This window comes from Cryptotermes secundus, unplaced genomic scaffold (genome assembly GCF_002891405.2).
Source record: "Cryptotermes secundus unplaced genomic scaffold, Csec_1.0 scaffold207, whole genome shotgun sequence".
Lineage (NCBI taxonomy): Eukaryota > Metazoa > Arthropoda > Insecta > Blattodea > Kalotermitidae > Cryptotermes > Cryptotermes secundus.
The window spans coordinates 68835-77882 of record NW_019737982.1 but is presented as its reverse complement, the minus strand read 5'-3'; the positions used below and the strand labels follow the sequence as shown (position 1 = coordinate 77882).

Sequence of the window (9048 nt, the reverse complement as noted above, 5' to 3'; positions counted from 1 at the left end):
CATAACACACAAGGCACCCGCGCCTTTGACAAACATCGTTCTATGTGACGTGTTTCATACCGAAATGAGAGTCCTCGCGAGGTACAGCAGCAGAGGTCAGCTCAGAGAGCCTTCCTGCCTTGATTCTCTGATACTTCCTGCCAGTGGTATGTGTTCATACTTATGGCAGAGTGGGTGGTACTCCCGATTCTTATTCGAGAGGGCCTGGCTTCAAATCTCTTCCCGGGCACCTGCTATCCTTCTTATCCGTAGTCCCTGCAGGCGGATAACGGATATATCTCAAAATAGGCCAAGACCGGTTCCTTCCATCGCCTTCCTAATTCACCCTACTAATCGACGCTGCAGTCTAGACTATTAACAGAGCCGGTAAAGAAAACACGGACAGACGCCATGTTGTTTAGTAGGTGGGCATAAATTTTTCGGAAGACAATATTGCATTAACGTTCGGAACAGATATTAGGGGCTATATGTTCCTCTGACAGACCGCCTCTGTGGTCTACTGGTCAGAGTTCCTGGCTACAGATGCACAGGTCCGGGTTCGGATCCCGGCGCTACCAGATTTTCTGAGAAGCAGTGTGTCAGGAACGGGGTCCACTCAGCCTCGTGTGGATAAATGAGTAGCTACTTCAAGGAAATAGCGGCTCCGGTCTAGATTCGTTGCGCTGACAACGCGACATCCTCTGTCCGCTAAAGTTGGCACTAACTTCGCCGACAAGCGGCGGTCGCTCTGTCGGTATAGTTCGCTTGCTGACTAAAACCACCGAGTTCCTCTGACATGTTTGGAACAGCGTACCAGAATACACGGAGTCATTAACCCGGAACACCCAACCGTCACCATTGTTGGACCTACTCCGCTGCCTCAGAGTCAAGGGTTTGACTGTAGACGGGGTCTGGATTGGTGAATGGATTTATTGACCATTTATACACATCACTCGGAAGCTAAAGTAATTATAGCGCCTCCTATCGAATGGTTAAAGTAGCCGGGTCGTGATGCTGACCACTCACCTCCATCTGGTTCCGAGGTGAGGAAAGGTGGAGCTATACCTCCACTTCTCAACATGTCTTCATAACATAGTGCTTAATAAATGTAGTACAGGGACAACTGTATCTTAGGTCATTTCTAATTATTTAGTGTAAAATGAAGTACACAAGGACCAATGGCAACAAATTACAGAGTAACAATCTGCGAGGAATACGCATTCAGTATAACCTAGAAGAAGATGGGAGCATTCGTTCTGAGAGATGATCAGAGGCACACTTATGGGCAGAGCTACTGTTTGTCAGTATCCTGTTCACGAATTATCATAAAATGTGACGCCATTGCCTGGTAAAGCTGCACATTTGTATTTAATTCAAATCTCGGCTGGGACCCTGCCATTGTTTTTGAAGGTGTTGGTGGATTTCTTCGGACTCTCCAAGGAAATTCAGGTATTACTCAGTTAGGTCTCAGCCATCTCCTTACAAATTCTCTGCAGTTCACTATTCACTGCCTCTGGATGTCGTAATAAAATAAAACAAGGGAGGAAATTAAGTGTAAATACGAAATTTTGGTTCGTAACCCTGAAATATTGGGGAACCGGAATAGCGCGGTTCGGTATAGCAACTGCGCTACAGGCTGAACGGCCCACGGGTCGGAGTTCGAGTCCCGATAAGGTGGAAGATTTCTCTTCACGTCTTCCAGAGAGATTCTAAGACCCATCCAGCCTCCTATCCAATTGGTACTAGCGGCCGAGGCGTGAAGCTGAACACCCACCTCCAACTAGCGCCTAAGTCAAGAACACATGGATCAATACATCCACTCCCCCATACGTCTTCATGTCATAGTGCTTAATCAGTTAAGTACATGGACAATTGTTACTCTGATATGTTGAAATTACTTGGAACATCGTCGCCTTGAGTGGCAAGGCGAATTATGACGTGTGGAAGGATGTATCACAACTCGAAATCACAAGATAATTCAGTCTCTGTGCGTGTTCGCTGTGCACAAATGGTTTGTTCTTCCTTATGACTTTGCTCTCCGAATCGACCCCTTGGCGATTCGACTACCTCGCGTCATTTTGCTGTCGGAGAAGTTGCCGCACAATAAGGCGTTCATCAACGTATTTTCTATATGATTTGAGATTTTCACGGCGATGACTATGAAGAATGCCTTTCGGAGGAAGGTCAGTTTATACAATATCTACACGGCGCAACATCCCAGAAGACGGCATTCTTCAACGTATTTTCTTTAGGGGCCGTCATGTACTCAAAATATCTCCTTGCGATTAACGTCAATTAATACTAGATATTAAACTTTGAACTTGGCAGCCATTCTCAACACCATCACAAACTGCTACTGTAAAGTGGGATTCACAGTGGAAGGGTCACTTTATTTAAACAAAGGGTAAACTGGATTTGATGTTCTCAATGCCGAAGCTGTGAAGAGTGTAACGCGGTATAATTCGGAGAGAGATAAACGTTTCGTAGGAAATTATCACTCCCATCTTCATGGTAAGCGAAGCATGAAGCCAGTAGAGGAAGTCGGTTTGCTGGTTTCTTGTCTTAAACTTCGACATTCAAAGTGAAGGCGACATTTTCAACTGAGACGTCGGGTTTCCCCCGAACAACCCACAATTCCATATCCTTCAAATGGTATATTATTCAGCTTTGAAGTTGCATATGAAATGATTAAGACATTAATTTAAGGGCGATTTCTTTTCCTTGGCACTACAGCCCCAGTGGGCCTAGGGCTGCCTCCATGAACTCCCATCACTTAAGGGCGATTAGATGTCCAATAACCACAAACAAACACGGCCTTCACCGATTTTGAACCTGGGTCATCCCATTTCAAATAATCATTCACTGTCAAGGTCTTGAATTCGGTTCTAACTATTATCAGTCTTTTCAAAATAGAACAAAGCGGAGCGAGTTGAACACATAAAGCCTTTTTCTTACCACTTAAATTTATATAACTCTAAGTGTTGCCATGTGCATGTGTGACTATAGACGGGGTTTGGATTGATGAATGGATTTATTGACCATCTACATACACGACTCGTAAGTACAATTAATTAAGCGCCACCGATAGACTCCACAATTCATAAATCATCACAGCGCCCGGTAAGCCTTTTCCAGCAGGATGTCTTCACCAGCCGTTCCCTGGCAGCGGCTTCTAAAAGTGGAGATTCTTGAACTTCACGTGTTCAAGTCCATTCTTCACAGCGTCTTGTACAGAACTCATTCGGTCGCCTCAATTTTCTTAAAGATAACTCCTCGGCACGGACCACATAGAAAACAGTTCTTATATTTTTACGTTCGTATCTGTTGCTGCGGGAACGTGTTTACCCAGGCGCTGCCCAGAAATGGCCCTGGTATATCCGCCCATCTTGCTGTCCTTGCATAGCAACAGCTCTACACATTAGAGTAGGTTGTTTCATTCTGCTTTTGTGGAGACATTTTCAACATTTCGGACCATTCCCATGTTTTTAGAGTTATCGCCTTTAAACCGGAGGCCAAAGAGGTTTCTCACCACGTTTTCCGCGTTACAAAATGTTCTAAAAAGTTGCATATTCCTCGAATATCTGTTATGATGTGTCATTTTAGGACCTTATATTAAGTGTCGCTAGCGCCCATCAAACCTAAATATTTCGCCCTTCCGCGATGATGTCCGCCCCCCCCCATGGCAAAACAATGTGTCGTTAAAATCAGTCAAGTGGTTTAAGAGTTTAAATGGAGGAAGTACACAACACGCAAAAAATCTTAACTCTTTCCCGAAGAAGATAAATAAGGATAATAGTAAAGTCTGTCTCTTAAAGACAATTGCCTGAAGGTGGAAACACACAATTTCCTTAAACGTCATATTAATCACAGATTTACGTCTATCAATTGTATTGTAATAGTGAGATTTATCTCTGTTGCATGAACGTAAGTCACGAGTAAGCGATGCGTCTTTTGTTTCAGTGTATCGTGTCTGTTTGGTGAATACTGATGTGGACATGTAAAGTGTAATATACTATATAAAAGATATAGTTCACGATTTGGTTATTTGTTTGTGTTATTCGTGGAAGATATCATCAGACTTTGGTTTGGATGCTTTGTGTGAATGTGAGAAAAAGCAGGAGAAGCGATTTGTGAGGAATCATGTGTAACAAATGACAAGATTTTGATTCTCAACAAATGTTACACTGATAGACCAAAATATAAAAGGAAAATAAGATTTTTATATTACTCTTACAAGTCATTCTCCAAGTAATATGCTGGAGATATGTCCTTATTGGCTCTAATCCTTCTATATATACAGCTCACAGAGTTAGGCTTATGTACATGTTTCATTGCGGGTAACGAGGCGATAATACTTCTAACTTATTCGTACCGTACCGAGTTTGAATCCTGGCAACGACATCAAGTGTGCGGATGTAATCCCAAGATTGTCCTCAGTCTCAACAAAACTGACGATGGAATCTTGATGAGGCTTGTTGGCGATTCATTTCTATTCCCTTCAGAATTACTGACAAATCATCTGTAGTCATCTATCTGACATTAGCTGTTAAAGCTCAGTTGTTACTGTTTAACGTATTGTGACATGTATACCCATTGTTGGGCAACGACTCGGCAAACACATTCCTGCGGAAAAGAATACGCAGGGAACAATCGAATAACTTCCGGTGCTAAGCAATGGCGCTTTAAATACAACAATAGAGGAAGCGGTATTTTCTATGGGTCCACCTGAAGACTATACAAATAGTAAAGAACAGAATTAAACCAGAGGGAGGATGAAAATGGAACGAGTCTTCGGCGGTCAAGGAAAGAGGTTTCGACTGAAAATTATTTTGAGTTATTTTAAATTATTGTGATTAAGAGTTACTGTAAAGGAGTGATCAATAAATCCAATCATCCAATTAAATACCCGTTTATTAGTCACGCCCATAAAAACGTAATGATATAAACGCTGCGTTTGGCCACATCATTTTTTGTGTGTTTCGTATGGTTTTCACACCCCTGAACAAGATTAACCTATCGCTCTCTTTAAACCTGTAAGTGTCAAGTCTAATTTACACAGTGCCTAATCGCCATTTGCTTTCGACACGGCTGATTTTATTTCGAATGTGAAAAATATCCAACCATAAAAGTTCTAAAGATTGAAATATGGGAAAAGTCTAAATGCTGCTAACTACGTAGATCAAACAACGCCAACAGATGTCATATGCTCTCAGATATATACATTTCTTTTTTTAAATATCGAAATTTTCTACGCTTGGCAATTGCAGGGCAAATGGGGACGCGGTGTTTGCTGTCCTGTGCGAACTCAGTTCTTTTAAATATTATGGAGATTTAATTCAGGATTTATATATTAAAGAATGTGCTGAAATTCTATCCTATGCTCGTAAAAAACTACATTTCCCGTCCCTTTAACTTCTTCACTTCCCAACACCTAACCATATCTCACTAATGGAGGTCTACAAGAAGGACGAGCGGGCACTGCCTGGAATCTTTTTTTTTTATTAAATTCGCTTAGTGGAGGGTGGAGTCCAGCTGGGTCCACTCGGCACGGCGGCCACTGATTGGCCTATTGTAGCCTGCCCCGGGTGATTATGATGATGGAGAATTAGGTGGAATGAAGATTGGCAGGGGAAACCGAAGTACTCGATTCCGCCCCAGCGCCACTTTGTCCACCACAAATCCCACTTGACCAAACCCGGAATCGAACCCGGGCCGCCGCGGTGGGAAGCCAGTGACTAACCGCTTGAGCTATGGCACGGCCCTGTCTGGAACATTCATAGATGGAAACATTTCTGTTCCCCTTGAAATCTTGTATCTCTCAATCACCATGCATTTTCCCTTAATTTTAAGGTTTAAAGTGTGCTCAGAGGCACAAGACTTCTCAGTAACGACTTGCCTTTCTGTCTGCAGACCCCAACATCCCCGAGACGGGTGAACAACTTGCCAAATCGTCGTACGGGGACGGAGGTTGCTGTTACCGCCACTGCAGCAGCGAAGTGACTGGTTTCTGTTACACGGACCAATGCTTGAGCAACGCCTCCACCCCAGCGGTACCAGAGCACCACTGCGAAGCGACGGGGTCTACCGCAGGCACTTCACGGACAGCAGTGTTTTCTGCGTGCAGTAGCTACAGTGCTACAAACATTATGGTGCACCCGCCCCTAGGTGGGGCCACGTCAGAGGCGGCTCACACCGTCAACAGGACATTACTCATCAATTTGTTGTTACATATAATAATCCTTTTAGTGATCCGAAAGGTGTCTGGTTTGGAATTCACATAGTGGAACATAAAAAAAAAAGAAGAAGAAAAACACACACACAAAATTCGTTGTTTTTTAAAATGAATACACGTACTATAATGGAATAACGAAACAGTTAAATGCTCGTAAAATTTATATAAAGTATAATATGTCAAAGGAAGTTAAGAATTTGCATCGCCTGAGCTTATATACATATATACATACACACAAACACACACCACAAAAGCCACGTCTGCTGATACTGAAGGATATGTGTCGTTCAGAGTCATGGCCGAGGGTACGTCGCGGTCATCTATATCTCATCTCTCCTCAGCGAGAGCCTAGAGCCTCGGTGTGGGAATATAAGTGACTGTTACATCTGCCGCTTAGGCCTGTGAGGAGAACCAGTCGTACAGCACTGTGCTCGGATGGAAAACACGCGACATCATACAAAGTCCCAAATCTTAAGGCGTCTGTTTTTCTGTATAATGATCCTTACTTTACGTAATCGCAAAAGCCGCAATTTTAGAGGTCCCTATTCATTTAACCTTGTCTAAATATGACATAAAGGCAGGAAGCTGATGTTAGTTCATGTTAGTTTCAGGTGGGTTAGAAGTTCATGACTCAGAAACTGGTTTACTCATATCTGAAGAGTGTTTTATAACTTTACCAGTTGGTAAGAACTTGAATTCAATGGCGGAAATGTGAGATCTACTTGGAGAACTATAAAACTCTGCTGGAGATGACAGAATGGAATTAATTTTCACTTTCAATAAATAGGAATCACTATCCAAGAATCCTAATTACAGCACCACGAATTTGGATTAGGATTAATGACTGTTGTGATGGTGCTCACTTCGCGCTCTTTCATTATATCGTAATAATATACTGTAGGAGCGCCCTAACCCGTTGGCTTATTTTGACGAGAAGTGCTCGTCGTAACTTTGTAATACTGTGTGTATCAGTGTTTGTCTGAAATCAAATTAAACCTTTGAGGCATGAACTTCTTCTAAGTAATATCTGACATTTACTTCCTACAGCACAGAAAGCACAAGGTGTTTCCCTTACAAAGGCTAGCCCATATTGTGTTTAGAGAAATATTAACTCTTTATTTTAATAATATATAAACATAATTTGCGGATAAAATTTCGAGACTTTTAAATTTCAAGCAAGTGGTGTACGTACTAGTAGATAGCATTGCGTTAAGAAGAGTCAAAATTCTCATGTTTATCTAAATAATTACACTTTGCTATCGTAGTTAGTTTTGCATTTTGTTCACCATGTACAAAATTCATAGCGTGACATAGCTCGGATATAACATGTGAAAAAATACAGAAAAGTGGTCATAAATTTATTTATTCATTGGTTGCTTCTGAACCATCAGCCTACGTTTTACACAGATACACATACACAAACTGTGTTTTATGGCAACCATTTGGTCACTTAAGTGTATATCTATTCCTATATTTGAGCCATATATTTTCGATAGTTTCTCTTACGACAATTTAAAATCCTGTAAACAATATTCTAACTTTTTAGAACAAAAAAACTGAGGAACGTATATTGGAAATTAAGCATCACTTTAAAATTCTTAAAACAGGATGAGAAACAATAAATAATTTTAAAGTTTCCTTGTATCAGGAAGATATGATTATGACAGCGTTAGGTGGGAAGTATTTTATTTCTCAAATTTGTAAACCTTCAAATTGCGCGGGGGAGGCATCTATGTTGCCGACATGAACTCGAGCGACTTGCCGGCGTGTCTCTCGGCCATGACACAAAGTCATAACAACCAGTGTTGGTGATGAGGGAACGAGACAGATTGGGGTGGGGAGAGGCGCTTTAAACAATACACGATGACGCCACGCTCCCAGACGCGTGAGCAAAACGAACGGTTCACCATATTTGGTTGCTATGACAACCTGCCACGTCAGAGGCAAGATCACGTGGTACAGACTCTTACATCGTTACGCGTGAGCAAACACAACCATTTATGTTTATTTTTTGAGCAAAAGGGGTTTAAGAATAAAAGAAAAACAGACAGCTCATTATTAATAATTTTTAAAAATAGCTAAAAAATTAATCACAACGGTGTTTTACAAAAATATTATGTTGTTAGATGAATGACAAGTAAATGTAGAAAACGTTCGATGTGCAGCGCGAAGTATTTCATAAAATTTGAAACAATATGCGCATGCGTTGTTCTCAGTTCTGTGACGGAACAGAGCAGTAGATAAGACTCACCACTCAAATGATACCTAGTTTTAGCCCAAGTAACTCAAATTGCCATATCACAAACAGAACGGCTGATTTACTTTCCTGTGAAAATCTATCTACACTCGAGACAAAAAATATAATACTTTTTAATATTATATCTAATATCCGTACATACTGCAGCCACTCACACTTCCATTTGCTGTCTTTGGTACCTTTAAGAAAGAGAAGAACTTAGTAATTTATTCTTAATTTAATCATTTAAAAATACTATAGCGTACAGCCGAAACTTCTTCACGGATTGTTTTCTTTATTTGTCCACTACTATAAAAGAGAAATGTATCTCAAATTAATGTTTTCAATTTGAGACAACAAAAGTTTTAGAAATTCGTAAATCTCCTAAGAATATCAGACCATCTAAAGATACTGATATAGTGAAACCAACAACTGTAACGGTGTAATAACGAAATATATAAAAATAAAAAAAATTCACTGAAGTTTTCATTTTCATAGCATCTAAATAAATAGGCAGTAATATATTTGTTATAACTGTGGGAGTGACGCATAAGATTCGGTCCATATGGCCAGGCGTTTAGCTCCATCTGATGGCAATGTG

The 9048-nt window shown here is 41.0% G+C and overlaps 1 long non-coding RNA gene across 1 annotated transcript in view; it reads left to right on the top strand.

The window, feature by feature from the left end:
- LOC117282801 overlaps positions 1-8470 on the top strand; it is a 17882-nt gene extending 9412 nt beyond the window's left edge. The window contains exon 2 of the long non-coding RNA XR_004513682.1: positions 5890-8470. This is a non-coding gene — a long non-coding RNA (uncharacterized LOC117282801). The remainder of the gene's footprint in view (positions 1-5889) is intronic.
- Positions 8471-9048: the final 578 nt, after the last annotated feature.